General features: G+C 43.0%; 1 protein-coding gene across 3 annotated transcripts in view; it reads left to right on the top strand.

The window, feature by feature from the left end:
- The first annotated feature begins 1,494 nt into the window (after positions 1-1,494).
- osbpl3b (oxysterol binding protein-like 3b) overlaps positions 1,495-16,631 on the top strand; it is a 189,864-nt gene continuing 174,727 nt past the window's right edge. For all 3 annotated transcript variants that reach the window (XM_080205471.1, XM_080205481.1, XM_080205461.1), the window contains exon 1: positions 1,495-1,713. The gene's annotated coding sequence lies outside the window, so the exon portion shown is untranslated. The remainder of the gene's footprint in view (positions 1,714-16,631) is intronic.

The raw sequence follows: 16,631 nt of genomic DNA, 5'->3' as shown, positions 1-16,631 counted from the left end.
TGATGGCTCACTACCTGGTTGCTGTCTGGCCTGACCTCTGCTCTCATCATCTGTTTGCTGCTCAGTCCTCTCACTCTCAGTCCTGGCCTCTGAGTAAATCACCCCTCTGCTTCCTGAAAACCACACAAGCACCTGCCTGGCCCTTTGCACCTCCCAGTTCTGACTACTCACTCTCAGCTGGGCCTCGACAACAATGGGTGCTCCTGGCTGCCTGCCTTACCACCACTGGCTTTGACTTTAACTGATCTGCCCTGGCTGCTGCTGGCTATTTTGTTCTGGCCTTCCTTCCTGCCATCCTGCGCCCCGGAGATGAGCTGCTCCCCTCAATGGCCATTGACCAGCATCTCCTCAGTCCTCAGTGAAAACCGCACACGCTCACAGCCGATGTAAGGTTGGCAACCTCACTGTTGCCTCAGGCCACCTGCCTGAATATCAGAAAGCTGCGGCTTTACTAACAGAAAAAAGTTCAGAAACTTCAGCCCAGATAATCAGGAAATCTTTCTGAACTGCTCTCAAGTCACCATCATCTCTCAACTGGGACAGACACTGTTTTCCCACTCTAGGTGGACTCCACCAATCAGATTCCAATGTTGTTCTCTATAGCCTGCTGTTGCACAGTCACCTCTCAGTTTGAGGATCTCCTATTGGCTAGAACCCCACACTCCAGCACTGTAAGTCTGCCTCTATTGTGGAGCGTGCAGCACACAATTCTGGAGACCCTTGTAGACCAAGGCTGTAGTGACTCTCCAGAATAGCCAAGATACCTTCAAAATGTGCTTTATTGTGTTGTGGGTCAGGACAGGGCTGTTGCTGAAGTGCCTTTCAGGCTCTGTATGCAGTTGCCTGAAGAGGGTGATCGGCCTTCCCTCAGAATTTCCCCTGTGTGAAAAGCTGATGCAGTTGCAAATTTCTCAGTATGAAAGAATGGTGGGAGCCAGGCACAGATGTGCAGGATCACATTGGAGAAGCCATACACCACCTGCACATTCAACACCTGGACGATTTCCAGTTTCTTAAGGCGTGTGCTTGATGACTTAATGCACTTAAGGAGATGTGGGTGCAGTTGATAGCCTGAAGGGAGCCTGCTAATTCCACAAAACCCCTGTGTGTCTGTGACACCACATCTTTCGAGAAGTTTATGTGCTTTCCCCTACCTGGGTGAAGAAGGCCCCTGTAATTGCCTTGTTGCAAGAAAGGGTTGAGAAATGGAAATGTGTGGAGTTATGAAGATCAGTTAGCACATCGGCCCATTGGTATGGGGAGTAGTTGGGAAAACCTTCGTGCCAAAGGCCAATAAATGTTGTTGTTGCTCACATCCCACGAATAAAAAAACAAGTGGCAGCATCCTCAAGCACCTTTACCATGAAGTTGCCTTCAATAAACAAACACATTTTCCTGGCTGTGCTGATTGACAAGGACGCGTCATGGAAATGCTGTGGTAGAGGGCGGGTTTGAGGCTCCTCTTCTCTCTCTCTTACTCACTGAGCTGCTGCTGCTGCCCTGGCGGCTGCTGGGCGCTTGTGGCTCCAGTTCTGTTTACACGAGTTTCTGCTTCACGTTTCCTTTCACTGTTTTAACTCTTGGCCTTTTTTGTTTGTTTTGTCCGTGTTACACATTGTGCAGCGAAGTTGACCCCATTTCTGTGTCAGTCCCTGCGGTGCCGGCGAGCTGCATCTCCGGTGCGATTTTTGCAGCAAGTCCCAGGTCTGGAAGGTGAGTGGTGAGGTGAAGGCAGGTGCGGAGGCGGCGGGCGGCGGCGGTGGCAAGGGAGGGGGCAAGAGGGGCGAAGAGAGGGGAGGGCCGGCTGGGCTGGGCTGGGCTGGCTGACTGACAGCCATCCCAGGTAGAGGAAAGGGGCTGTAAGAGGGGGGGAGGGGGCAGCCACTTTCACAGAGTCCGCCTTTTCACTGCACTTTCTTGCCCCTTTTTAACAATCTGCTATAATCCCCTCAAGATGAAGCTTGGTGGAAATGGGAGAACTTTGAAAATGCAGACGCTTGATGATTTTTGTTCCTCAGCGCGGCAAGAGTGAATTGAGCCAAACAGTATTTGGACACGGACTCGCCGCTTCACAGTTCAATTTCATCACTTTTTGACATAATAAACAAAAGGGGGGATTTGGAAATATTTTCTGCCGTTCAGAGTAATTGTAAACAGTCTGATGCTAAGTAGTAAAGTAGCTCTCCGGTGTTTAAAACGCGACTAATAGTGAAGGATGGTTTAGAGAAAATCTCGAGTTAATTTGCGGGGTGAAAGCTGAGGTGATTTATTTTAGCTGGTCGCGCTGTAAGAGGCTTGTCTGAACCTGTTGGAGATGTAAGGCTGAGCTGTTAGTGGAACGAATAATGCTTAAATCACTTCGGAATTGGAGCCGTGGTGGTGAGAAACACCTCTCAGATTCGAGCTGTTAGCTCTTGGCAGCAAATTCCCTCTAACTATGGCGACCCCCTTTCTGATGCCAATGTTGTGTGGGTTTAGCTTCATGGTGCTTGCTGCCAGTTATTTCAAAGGAAATGGTTTGGGAACCGCGAGTTGAATGAACTGGGCGAGTGGTGATCCCCTCAATGCTGAGCATTTCATTAAGTGGAGTCACGGCCTTTGCTGCAAAGTGACTTCTTAGCGATGATCCACAAGTGACTCTGCTAATCACCGCCTGAGCTAACTGCAGAACACAACGATGTGGCGCCACTTTGTGTGTGCCGCTTTAACTTTCAGCGTGACCCCATTCACTTTTACGAGATAGGCCACTAAATGCTCTTATCTTTGAGATTCAGTGCGTGCCGCAGGTATTGGCCCAGAGCACCGTAGAGATGATTTGAAGAAAGTTTTTAATACCGGTGTGTGAACAACAACTTGTTCTTTCTTTGACGAAAGCCTTTCCCAACTCAGAGTGCGTCATATGGAAAAACAGATAACCCTTCTCTTATTAACGCAGATGTCCTTTTCAGAGGAAGAGAGAGGTGGAATTATTCAGGCAGGTCATTCTAGAAAGTGGGACCCAGGCAGCTGAAAGCTTTGCTGCTAATGGTGGAGCAAATTGATTTATTTCCTGTTCGCCTCCCCAGAGCCTTGTAAAGTAGATTGCAAGTGAAAGCGAATCAACATCTCAATACTTAAGTTATAAAAGCAACATACAGAAACGTGAGAAATGACTGGTACTGTTATTGGTTTGGTTAGATAATGGTTTTTGATCTTGTAGCATAATGATATAATGGCATATTTCAGTGCTATTTACTGTTTGGATGTTGAAGAAAGTTGTTTTTATATAATGCCTTTCATGACCACCAACAGCCACCCCACCCCCATCCCCAGCACACAGACAATTAATTATTTTTGAAATGTAGTGTAGGAAATGTGGTAGCCGGTTTGTGCTCAGCAAGCTCCTACAAACAGAATTGTGATAATGACCATATAATCTGTTTATATGATGTTGATTGAGAGATAATTATTAGTCAGGATACTGGGATTGTTCCCCTGCTCTTATTCAAACTAGCACACGAAAGAGCATGCATAGTCTTCTGAAAGATGCTTGTAGAAACTTGACTTTTTGTTGCAGTGTAATTGAATCAAATCTTGAGTATGCATGCTCTGAGGAAACATTGTTTTAATTTTCAAATTGGAACAAATTTGGTAACTGAGTGAAATATTGTCTCCCAGGTTCTTTCTGGACAACTTCATTAATGCTGTTGTAAATTTATATGATGCATGCTGTTGTGGGAATTAGTTGTTATTGCATAGTCGTGGTTAAAAAAAATGTTGAATCGGGGCAGTTATTTTACAAAGAAGTCAATGTGATGACTGATCTAAACGGTGTGGAGGACAAGGCACTGCTGTTCTGGGCAGATGTGAGAATTAATTTGAAAAGGATAAACAGGAAGTCTGAAGTAGTAACAAATGAGGTTGTACAAATAGTCATTGCAATTTTCTTTTGGCGTGGTGGCAATATATATGATGAGTTTGAGTTGGAGGGAAGAGAGAAACATTTAACATAGTTAATGCAGGAATGCTATAGTATGATGGAGACAAGATTAGTTGAAAGTTAAGAGAGTAGAGTCTAAATACTTTCTAGGATAGGGACTTATAAACTCTGGTTTGCACCTCTGATGAGGGATTGGGGTGTGCGGGAAAACAAGGCTAATGCTGAATTTAAAATCTAAAGCAAACAATGAACCATTTTTGTCACTTGTTTTGAATTCATTTTTTCTGTGTGCGTGCACATGTTGTTATGAGGGTGCTTCCCAGTGGATCCTTGCTCTGCTTGTTGTATTTTTCCCCAAAGGCATGGGACAGCTGGGTGTTTTTGTTCTGGGGGATGGGGACTTTGACATTTGGTAATCAGCAATACATACCCGTGCTTTGAGCTTCCTTGAACTGTTGATACAATACATTGGTACAGCTGATATTTTCACAAAAGCACTGGGCACCTGCCTGGACATGGATTTGCAAGGAGTTGAACTGCTCAGATTGCTGAGCTCAACTGCCTGATATCATCTTGAGTCACAAGTTGCATTCAACACAATGGGTCCACACTTTCCTTATTCTCCCTGGCAAATTCATCAGTCTCTGCTCCTTAAAATTTTTGATTTATAAAAACTCATTTTTATGGTTAGGTTTTGATCAGCCTATATAAATGGTGTGAATTTTCTTATTTTGTAATTTTAGATTTAGATATGAACACTGAGAATTTCTTACCTAAATCAGTGATGTTCACAGCTGAGTTTCAGCTCCGTGTCACTTGATACCAGGAGCTAAGTAGCCTTGCTGGCTTCTCCTGGCATCTTTACACCAATCAGCAATGGCAGGATTCTGGAGAAACCATTTCACTTTCCTCATGGCAGGAGACCTTTTAAATGTCTGGAAACTTGGCAAATGAAAGCCGGTAGGGAATTGAGCCATGTAGGGAGTGATTAGTAGAAGATGAACAACACCTAATCAAAAAGGTAGATTTTGATGAGATTTAAAGGAACAGAGACTGATGGATAGTAAAGTAGATTGTGGGGAGAGTGGACCCGATATGCCAAAAACACTTGGACTGAAACTATATTACCTAGTACTCCAAACATAATGTGCCTGTGCTTGAACAAACAATTTCATCCATCACATTCATGACTATTAGTACAATGAAAACATTGTTTAGGTTATACATCTCTATAATAATTTGCAGATGTTTTATGAAGCTTGAGGATTAAAGAGATTAAAATATTAAACCAGTAAGCTCGTGGAGATGCAGGTGGGTAGCTGGTAAATCTGGAAGTGGTATACAGTGAGTAGCGTTTGGCAGCTTCTACTCCAGGGAATTGAATTATTTACATGAGTTCCAGTAAGGAATGCACAATTTAAATGCACAGGAAATGATGGACAAATTGTTACTTTGTCTTTGTATTTAACAGGGAAGAGTGCAAAGTATGCCTGATGTTAGAAGAGATCAGAAAATATACAGGACGAGGGAAGTTAACCTAATCAAACTTGAGGATATATTACCATCAGGTATAGATGGATGCCAGAACTAATCCACTAAACTCTTGTGTTAGCTTATCAGCATTGTCAGGCAAAGTAAATGAATTCTTACTTCAAGATGTAACTGAAAAAAAAAACCTAGAAACCAAGAACAAAATAGAATGAACAGCATGCATTCCCAAAGGAAGGTCCCATTTGACCAATTGTTCTTTGAAGGAATAACAGAACAGGCAAAGATAATGTGTATATGGCATATATTTGAAGTTTTCAAAAGGCTTTCAAATTGGGAACACATAGCAGACTTGTGTGTTTTTTTTATAATACTCTCTTGGAATGGGAAATTATTGCCCATTCCTATTTGCTCTTGAGAAGGTGATGGTGAGTCACTTTCTTTAACTGCTGCAGTCCAGTGGTGTGAACAATGTTCTTAGGGATGACTTTGACCCAGTTCAGAGAAGAAATGACTATGTATTTCCAAGTCCTGGTGGGTGGTTTGGAAGGGTGTTTGCAGCTGGTGCTCCCTTGTGTCTGCTGCCTTACCTTTCTAGGGTGTAGACTTTGCAGGTTTAAAAGTTGCTGTCACAGGAGCCTTGGTGAATTGTTGATGTACATGTTGTATATGATACACATTGCCAGTGGTAAAAGGATTGAATGTGGGTGGGATGCCAATCAAGCTTTGTCCAGGATGATGTTGAACTTTGCATTCATCCAGGCAAGTGGACAGTATTCCATCACGCTCCTGAATGGTACCACATAACTGAGTTACTTGTTCCAGAATTTCTAGTCCCAGATTTGCTCTTGTATCCACAGTATTTCCTTGACTAGTGCTTCAGTTTCTGATCAATGGTAAGCTGCCCAAAATGTTGATGGTGAGGGATTCAGTCATGGCAATGTGATTGAATTATCAAGGGGTGTGTTGAGGTTCTCAGTTGGTCATTGCTTGGAACTGAGTAACAGAAATGTGTCACTTGCCACTTAACAGCTTGAGCCTGATCATAGAATCCCTACAGTGCAGAAGGACTAGTCCGCACCGACTCACTGACCAAATATCCTGCCCAATCCCTCTCCCTGATCCTTTCCACGTAACTCCACACATTTCCAACGACTGATCCATCTAACCTTTGCATCTTGGGACACTAAGGCGTAATTTAGCATGGCCAGTCCAGCTAATCAGTACATCTTTTGGACTGTGGGAGGAAATCAGAGCATCTGGGAGAAACACAGACGTGGGACGAATGTGCAAATCCCATACAGACAGCCACCCGTGGCTGGAATTGAGCCCAGGTACTTGGCACTGAGGCCTCAGTGCTAACCTCATTCTGCTGATCTATTATCCTAGTCTTGCTGCTTGCAAATGCTGATTGCTTCAATATCTGAAGGGCTGCAAATGATACAGAACATTGATTTGGCAAATTTCTTCTGACATTATTGCCTGAGGGAATCTCATTATTGAAGCAGTTGAAGATGATTGGGCTGATGACACAGTCCCCTTGAGGAACTCCTGCAGTGATGTCAGGGTTGAGATGATTGACCTCCAACATTTTTCTTTGGGCGAGGTAAGACTCTGACCAGAGGAGAATTTTTCCCCTGATTCCCGTTGACTTCAATTTTGTGAGGGCTTCTTGATGTCAAGGGCTCTCAGTTTGGTTCTTTTGTCCATGTTTGGACTAATGCTGTAATGAGGTGAGTGACTATGGTGGAACTCAAACTGAGGACTGATGAACTGTCTATTGTCATGTAAGCACCATTTGGTAGTACTGTTGGTTGTACTTTCCATCACTTTGCTTATGGTTGAGAGTAGACTGATGGAATGGTAATTGCTGGATTGGATTTGTCCTGCTTTTTGTGGGCAGGAGTTACCTGGGCAGTTTTCTACATTGTCAGATTCCAGTGTTTGTAACTGTATGTGAATAGCTTGGCCAAGGGAGCAGCTATTTCTGGATCACAAGTCTTAGCATTACAGACAGGATACTATCAGTACTCAGCCATATTTATTAATCACGCAGCATGAATCAAATTGGCTGAATGTCGAAATCTGTGATGTTGGGAGCCTTGGGGAGGCTGAGATCGGTCATGCATTTGGCACTTCTGGCTGAAGATGGTTGCAAATGCTTCACCCTTGCATCTTGTACAGATGTGCTGGACTTCCATCACCGAGGATGTGGATGTTTATTGAGTAAAAAGTCTGACAACACCAGGTTTTAGTCCAACCTATTTATTTGATATACTCACAAGCTTTCGAGGGGACTGCCTCTTCGTCAGGTGAATGGAGAGTTCTGGCCTCAGACACAGCATATAAAGCACAGACAGTTTAGAGATTACTGATTAAAATGCGAATCCTTACACCTAACCTGCTGTTCAAGACCTGAAGTGGCTGATAATGTGAGTGGAAGGAGCACTGATCACAGTTTAAAGAGATGTGTATTGTCTCCAGACAGTACAGTAAGTGAGGTTTTGCAAACCCAGGCAAGTCACGGGGGTTACAGATAGTGCGACATGAACCCAAGATCCCTGTTGAGACCATCCTCATGTGTGCGGAACTTGGCTATCAGTCTCTGTTCAGCGACTCTGCGCTGTCGTGTGTCGTGAAGGCCGCCTTGGAGAATGCGAAAAACCGCACTGATCCCCTCAGAAGGCAAACACAGGACACAGTGGACAGAGTACCCTTCGTCGTCCAGTACTTCCCCGGAGCGGAGAAGCTACGACATCTTCTCCGGAGTCTTCAACATATCATTGATGAAGACGAACATCTTGCCAGGGCTATCCCCACACCCCCACTTCTTGCTTTCAGACAACCACACAACCTCAAACAGACCATTGTTCGCAGCAAACTACCCAGCCTTCAGGAGAACAGTGACCACAATACCACACAACTCTGTCACAGCAACCTCTGCAAGACATGCTGGATCATCGACGCGGATACCATCATCACACGTGAGAATACCATCCACCAGGTACATGGTAAATACTCTTGCAACTCGGCCAACATTGTCTACCTGATACGTTGCAAGAAAGGATGTCCCGAAGCATGGTATATTGGGGAGACCATGCAGACGCTACGACAACGGATGAATGAACATCGCTCGACAGTCACCAGGCAAGACTGTTCCCTTCCTGTTGGCGAACACTTCAGTGGTCACGGGCATTCAGCCTCTGACCTTCAGGTAAGCATTCTCCAAGGCGGCCTTCACGACACACGACAGCGCAGAGTCGCTGAACAGAGACTGATAGCCAAGTTCCGCACACATGAGGATGGTCTCAACAGGGATCTTGGGTTCATGTCGCACTATCTGTAACCCCCGTGACTTGCCTGGGTTTGCAAAACCTCACTTACTGTACTGTCTGGAGACAATACACATCTCTTTAAACTGTGATCAGTGCTCCTTCCACTCACATTATCAGCCACTTCAGGTCTTGAACAGCAGGTTAGGTGTAAGGATTCGCATTTTAATCAGTAATCTCTAAACTGTCTGTGCTTTATATGCTGTGTCTGAGGCCAGAACTCTCCATTCACCTGACGAAGAGGCAGTCCCCTCGAAAGCTTGTGAGTATATTATCAGATAAATAGGTTGGACTAAAACCTGGTGTTGTCAGACTTTTTACTGTGTTTACGCCAGTCCAATGCCGGCATACCCACATCAGAGTGTAAACAGACAGTGGCCCAAGGCTGGACTGGATTCCAGGATTCTTGGTTCTTCTGAGGCAGCAGTATTAACCACTGTGCCATCCTGTGCATGAAAAAGCTTTTCACATATTATTGTTGCTGCTTTTACTCGTTTCAAATCTTTGACCTCTCATTCTTGATCCTTTTGCTAGTGGGATCAATTTCTCCCTATCTACTCTGACTTTACCCCCTTGTGATTTTGAACATTTCCATCAGCTGTCTTAACCTTCTCTTCTCCAAGGAAAACATTTCCAACTTCTCCAATCTATTTTCATAGGAACCATTCTTTTTTGCATTCTCTTTAAAATCTTCACATCTCTCCCAAAGCAATGCATCCAGAACTGGGTTCAGTAGTCCAACTGAGGCTGTTCTTGTACTTTTTACCCTTGCTAAAAGTGCCTGAGATACTGTGTGCTTTATGAACCACACTCTAAACCTGCCCTGGCATCTTCAATGGCTGTGTGCAATTATACACCCAGGTCCTTCTGCTTCTATACCCTCTGTGATTTTCAAAATTTTGCCATGTACACCAAAGTCTCAGTCATTTTATCAAGAAGAGCAAGGGTCTCAATGTGGACTCTGGGCAACTCCACAATAATCCTTCCTCCAGGCCAGAAAAATCCATTAGCCTTTCCTCGTTTTCTGTCACTCAGCTAATTTTGTATCAGTGTTGCTCCTGTTCCTTTTGTCCCATGAGTTATAACTTTGCTCACAAGTCTGTTGTGCAATACTGTCAAATGCCTTTTGTAAATTCATGTACATCACATCAACAGCATTGCCCTCATCAATTTTCTCTGTAAACTCAAAAGCTCTAGCAAATTAGTTGAATGTGATTTTTCCTCAAGAAATCCATGCTGGCTTTCCTTAATCCTTTTGAGTATTAATTTTCAAAATGTTAACTGGAATCACACCAGAACCTGATCCAGCTGCAGTGAATGGCGATTTGGCTAAGTGCCAAGTTCTCCCTCTTCGCTTGCAATGGTGGTGAGCCATTATTTCTAGAAGATTTCCATCACTGATGTGAGACTGACTGGGTACTGTAATATGCCTTTTAAGGGATAGCATGTGCTGTCTCTTTAAGGGAGGTGTCATGTGGTTTACCTGCAGTATGGAATCGTGGTTAGAGAAGTGGAGGAGGGTGGATGTGGGTGTAACCTGATGGGGGGAAGAAAGGCTTTAAATTGACACTGAGGTGTGGGATCTTCATTTATCTGTAACTGTGGACTGGAGAAATACTCCACTCAGCTGCTGGTATTGAAGAAACAGTGAAATTCAATAACTTGTAATGTCTCAGAAAACATAAGTTGATTGGTCAGTACATTCTTGGGGCAAGGGATTTTGTATCAAAAACTGGCTTAATTCATTATTTTGAGGAAAAGCTGGTAAATCTCTGGATAAGAAAAAAATCAGTAAAACTTTAAACTTCAAGACTTGGTAGTTTATTGGTAATTGTACAGTTTTATTGGGAGTTGTGGGGTGTACTATAAATGAATTAAAAGTAAATTAGTTAACATTTCATTGTTTTATACCTAACTTCCAATCTTAGTGCAGTAAATAAATAATTTAAGACATGGCAGGGCTACTCACACTTGTCGAGGGCACATCCTGCACCGTGTGGGGACTCCAGGATGGTACCTGTGTCCTGGTCAACAACATGGGAAGAGAGTGCCGCCAAGTGCATAAATCCAAGCACTTATCTTGGAAATTGAAGAGCAGCTGGTGTCATTGAGGTGCATTTGCAAGGATGATAAGTACATGGGTAGCACACTTCAGGAGATGGTCACCCTGCAGCTTACAAAAGTTCAGGTAGAAGGTGGCTGGATTGCTACCAGACAGGCAAGGCAAGTCGTGTATCATTCTCCTGAAGACATCCCACTTTCTACCGGGTTCTGAGTACCAATGAGGGAAGAGGGTTCTTCTGGAGTGAGCAGTGAGTCGTGACCGAAGCACCAAAAGTAGCTCAGTTGTGGAGGGAGGGAGGTGAAAAGGCCAGAGTAGTAGTGGTGGATGATTCTATAGTTCCAGGAACAAACTGGTTGCATCTCTGTTGCAAGAGTCATGCATATCACTGAGTGACTGCAGAACATTTCTGGTGTGGATGCACAGGCAGAGGTCGTGGATTAGTACCAACCAATATAGGTTGAAAAAGGATAAAGCCTTGCTGGTTGTGTTTAGGGAGTTAGGAAACAGATCAGTGAGGAAGACCTCAAAGATAGCAACCTCCAGATTATCCCCAAGGCCATGTGCTAGTGAGTATAGAAATAGGAGAATACACCAGCTTGGCTGGAGATAGTGCAATAAGAGGGCTTCAGATTTCTGGGGCACTGGGACCAATTCTGGGGAAGATTGGATCTACACCTGAACTGGACCAATATCATTTCAAGGAGATTTTGTTTTTGGAGGAGGGTTTAAGCTAGATTGGCAGAGGGATGGGAGCCTGAGACAGAGTCGGAGCACGGAGTGGGAGACAAAGTTAGTGAGTGACTTTGAAAGGCAGAAGAAGCAAAGGTTAAAAAGTATATAGCCCAGGAAGACTATGTTTTTCTAAACAAAATCCTTAAAAACAAGGAACATAGTAAATAAAGCCAATGAGCTGAGGGCACAGATAACACAACAGCATAATATCATTGCTGTAATGGAAATGTGGCTAGAGAGGCAAAAAAAAGGGTTTTCAGACAGGATAGAGAGAGGCTCAAAAAAGGTGGGGTGTATTGTTTTTGGTTAAATAATCAATTAAAATTGTGTAATGGGATGTTATGCTAAATAAATCATCAAATCAGGCCATGTGAATTGGAATTAAGGATAGCCACGCTACTGAATTGACTGTAGACCCCCCAATCCTGAGAGCGTGTTAAACAGCAAATAGATACATAAATTTGAATGCAAAACCAATAGGGCAGTAATAGTTGGGAACTTCAGCTACCCCAACATGAGCTGGAATGCCAAAGGTACAGAGTGCACAAAACTGCATTCAAGGGGACTTCAACCAGCATGTAACAAGCACAGGAAAGGGAGTGCAATTTGCGATTTGGTCTTAGGAAATGAAGCTGGTTAAGTGGATGAAGTGGAAATCAATGACCAATGGGAGGCATTCAAAAACAAAATTCTTAGGACACAGTGAGACATGTTCCCAGAAGGAAAAATGTAGAGACTGCCAAATCTATAATATAATTATTCAGAAGCAAAAGAAAGCTTGTAACAGTCATAAAAATAATATATTAGAAAGCTGAAAGCCGAGGGGAGTACAGGAAATACAGGGGTGAAATAAAAGGTGAAAGCAAAGAGAGGATACGGAAAAAAATATTGACAGATAAAATCAAGGAAGCCCAAAGAGGTTTTAAATGTATATTTAAGAGATCCCATCAGGAATGTACAAGGAACTTGTGTGTTGATGCAAATGATGCGGGCAGTGTTTTTAATATGTACTCCTTTCTGTATAAAAGGGAGGGATGACGCAGATATTCTGGTTAGTGGAGTGTGATTTTATTAGTTATAATAAGTATGATGAAAGGGGAAGGACTGGCATCCTTTAAGGTGGATAAATTACCAAGGCTGGATGGATTGTACCCCAAACTGTTAAAGGCAGTCGGAGGTAATAATGGATGCCCTGGGGATCATTTGCCAATCCTGATGGATGCCGGCAAGGTATCAGAGGATTGGTGGTCAGTAAACTTTGTACCATAATTTAGAAAGGGTGCAAGGGATAGATCAAATAATTATACATGTGTCAGTTTGACATTGGTGAGTAAATTATTAGAATCAATTCTGAGAGCCAGACCGTGGATAAACTCGTGTTAGAAGGCATGCATTAATCAGTGCGGTTTTATTGGGGGAAGTTAGTCTTACTAACTTAGAACATAAGAACTAGGAGCAGGAATAGGCCATCTGGTCCCTTGAGCCTGCTCCACCATTCAATAAGATCATGACTGATCTTTTTGTGGACTCAGCTCCACTTACCCACCCGCTCATCATAACCCTTAATTCCTTTACTGTTCAAGAATGTATCTACCTTTGCCTTAAAAACATTCAATGAGGTAGCCTCAACTGCTTCACTGGGCAGGGAATTCCACAGATTCACAACCTTTTGGGTGTAGAAGTTCCTCTTCAACTCAGTCCTAAATCTGCTTCCCCTTATTTGGAGGCTATGTCTCCTCGTTCTAGTTTCACCTGCTGGTGGAAACAACTTCTATGCATCTATCTTTTCTATTCCCTTCATAATCTTATATGTTTCTGTAAGACTCCCCCTCATTCTTCTGAATTCTGCCAAATTAATTGAATTCTTTAGGAAGTGATGAGGGTTGTGGTCGACATGTGAAGTTCCATATGACAGACTGATCAGTTAGGTATGCCTGCGGGTTATTGGGGAATGTGGCGAGTTAAATCCAAAATTGGCTCAGTGACAGAAAACAATGGATAATTATCAAATGTTTTTGCAAATGGAGAGTGGTTTGCAGTGGTATTCCTCAGATCCAGTGTTGAAACCCTTGTTTGTTGTATGTATTAATGATTTGGACTTGTATGTGAGAGGCATGATTGGGAAATTTGTAAATGAGACACAAGCTGTGAATTGGCAGTTAATGGTGAAGAGGATATCCGTGGACTTCAGAATGATATCGATGGTTTGTTGAGTGGTCGGGAAAGTGACAGTGGAATTCAACCCAGAGAAGTCTGGTGTAATGTTTTTTGGGAGGTTAAATAAAGCAAGGGAATACCCAGTAAATGGGAGGATATTGAGCAGGTAGAGGTAGTGAGGGACCCTGGAGTACATGTGCATAGGTCCCTGATGATGGCAGCACAGGTAGATAAGGTGGTGAAGGCAGCATATGGAATGTTTTCCTTTGGGATAAAGAATACAGAAGCAGGGATGTAGTGCCGGAATTGTTTAAAATATTGGTTGGGCCACAGATGGAGTTTTGCGTACAGTTCTGGACATCACACTAAAGAAAAGACAAATCACTCTGGAGAGAATACAGAGGAGATTTACAAAAATGTTGCCTGTGCTTGAAAATTGCAACTTTGAGGAAAGATTGGGTGGGCTGCGTTGTTTTCCTTTTTTTATTTAATTCATTCATGGGACCTGGGCATCACTGGCCAGAATTTGTTGCCCTTGTTCAGAGGGCAGTTGAGAATCAATCACATTGCTATGGCTTGGGAGTCACATGTAAGCTGCATGTAAGGATGGCAGATTTTCTCCCCTAAAGGTCATTAGTGAACCAGATGGGGTTTTCTGACAATTGACAATGGTTTCATGGTCATCAGTAGCTGCTTAATTCTAGTTATTTTTTATTGAATTCAAATTCCACCATCTGGCATGGCAGGATTTGAACTCAGGATCCCAGAACATTAGCTGTGTTTCTGGATTAGTAGTCTGGTTCTAGTATTACCTCTTCCCCTTAGAAGAGGTGTGACTTGATGATGGAGGTGTACAAAATGATGAAGGGCCTGGATAGAGTACACAGGAAAAACTTATTTTTTCCAGATTGGTCAGTTACTAGGGGGATCAGATTTAAGGTGATTGGTTGAAGGATTAAATGGGGGGATTATTAGGATGTCTTTTTATTGGGAGGGTAATAGGTGTCTGGAATTCATTGCCTGAATGGTGGTTGAGGCAGAAACCCTGAACTCGTTTAAAAGGTACCTGGATCTGTCTCTGAAGTGCTGTAACCTGCAAAGTTACAAATTGGGTGCTGGACTTGGGATGAGAATGGATAGCTAGTTTCATCAGCCTGGCACAGGCATACTGGGCTGAATGGCCTTTTCCTGTGCCATAACCTTTCTATGCTGGCATGTGTTTACAGCTTGATCTTCCACTGATGCCCATCATGACAAATCGGAAAACCCACTAGAGGCTGGCATGAATTTCATTTGCATCCATTAATGGGATCTGCAGGTGAATCTTCCAGATTTGTTGTCCTGGAGGAGTTCCAGGAGACCTATCTTCATTCTTCAATGGTGGGTCAGTGATTTGGTCTTTTCAATATGACACTTGGACACGATGGCAGACTATGTGCAATCCAGGCTTGCCCTTCCACTGAATACAATATGAAACACCCGGATGAAAAATTGAGGTCGGGACTGGAAGGTTTGGTGTGTTTTCCTACCTGTCGCCGCAGTAGGAAACACTCCTTACTCATGCACTTAGTCTGGGAACGTGCTGCCCATAGCCCTGCAGCTTTGGTGTCCTCAAGCTTTCTGTCCCATGTATATGTGTTCACATGTCTGTCCTTAAACTGATAGTGTTTGCAAAATCCCTAATGAACAATTTGTGCTGTTATGTCACACAGGGCTTATCTGTACACCCTTTTTTGAATAAAGGTGTAATATTTGAATTTTTTCAGTTCTCTAGCAACATCCCTCTATCTAAGGATGACTGAAAAATGATGGCCAGAGCTTCTGGAATATCCATTCTCACTTCCCACCGTATCATTGGATTTACCTCATTCAATCCTGATGCTTTTAAGTGCAGATGGCCTATCTAATATCTCTTAATCAATTTTAAATCATTCCAATGTATTGATTGTCTCTTCTTTGACTAGAGCTATGGGTAGGTAACCTTGTCTTCCTTGGTAAAGATGGATGCAGAGTGTGTATTTAATACACAAGGTAAGTCCCCAGTCTCCATATGCAAGTCTGTTTTTTGATCAGTGTGATTGACCCTATTCTTCCTTTTGCCTTTGTTTTACTATTTGAGTTTGGGATTTCCCTTTATGTTAACTGCAGTTGCTGTTCATGCCCTCTCTGCTTCTTTTTATTTGCTTTTTTACTTCCTGTCTGAAGCTTCTATGTTCATGATCACTATCCCCTATCTGTTCTGCTGACACTCGAGCCAGATTCAGCAATGCCTCATTTCTCATTGGATTGGAAACAGACTGCTGTCAAAAGTGTTCCTGAATACGTTCTAGGAACTCGTGCTCCTCATTGCCTTTTACGCAATACTATCCTGTCTGTATTTGATTATTAAAGTCCATTTGTCTTTGGACCTCTTGTATGATTTCCTTGCAAATTTGTTTGCCTATGTTCTTTCTACTTGTGGGTGGTCCATAGTCTACACTGAGCAATGTAATTGCAGCTTCTTTATTCCTTAGCCTGAGCCAAGTGGATTCTATTCTTGATCTCTCTGGAACATCCAGCTATGCTCTCCTTAATCAGCACTGTCACTCCCTCTTCTTTTCCTCTCTTATCTTTTTGAACACCTTGTATCCAGGAATATTTAACACTTTGTCCTGACATTCTTTGCACTAGGTCTCTGTTTTAACTACAACATCATATTTCTCCATGCCAACCAGACTGTAACTTGCCAATTTTATTAACCACGGTGTTTTCACATACGCGCATGTTAACCTGATTTAGATGTTACTTTTTCCATTTCTCTGATCCCACCTAATGACTTATTTCTTATTCTATTACAAACTATATACTCCAGTTTTCTGTGCATCTTGATATTTCTCTTTGATATTTCCTCACTCCTGCCAAGTTAATTTAAACTTGCTCCAATAGCACAAGCAAATGG

The sequence above is a fragment of the Carcharhinus amblyrhynchos genome, chromosome 2 (genome assembly GCF_965287045.1).
Source record: "Carcharhinus amblyrhynchos chromosome 2, sCarAmb.v2.hapA, whole genome shotgun sequence".
NCBI classification, from domain to species: Eukaryota; Metazoa; Chordata; class Chondrichthyes; order Carcharhiniformes; family Carcharhinidae; genus Carcharhinus; species Carcharhinus amblyrhynchos.
Note: the sequence above shows the minus strand (reverse complement) of the source record. Positions and strands in the feature narration are given on the sequence as shown.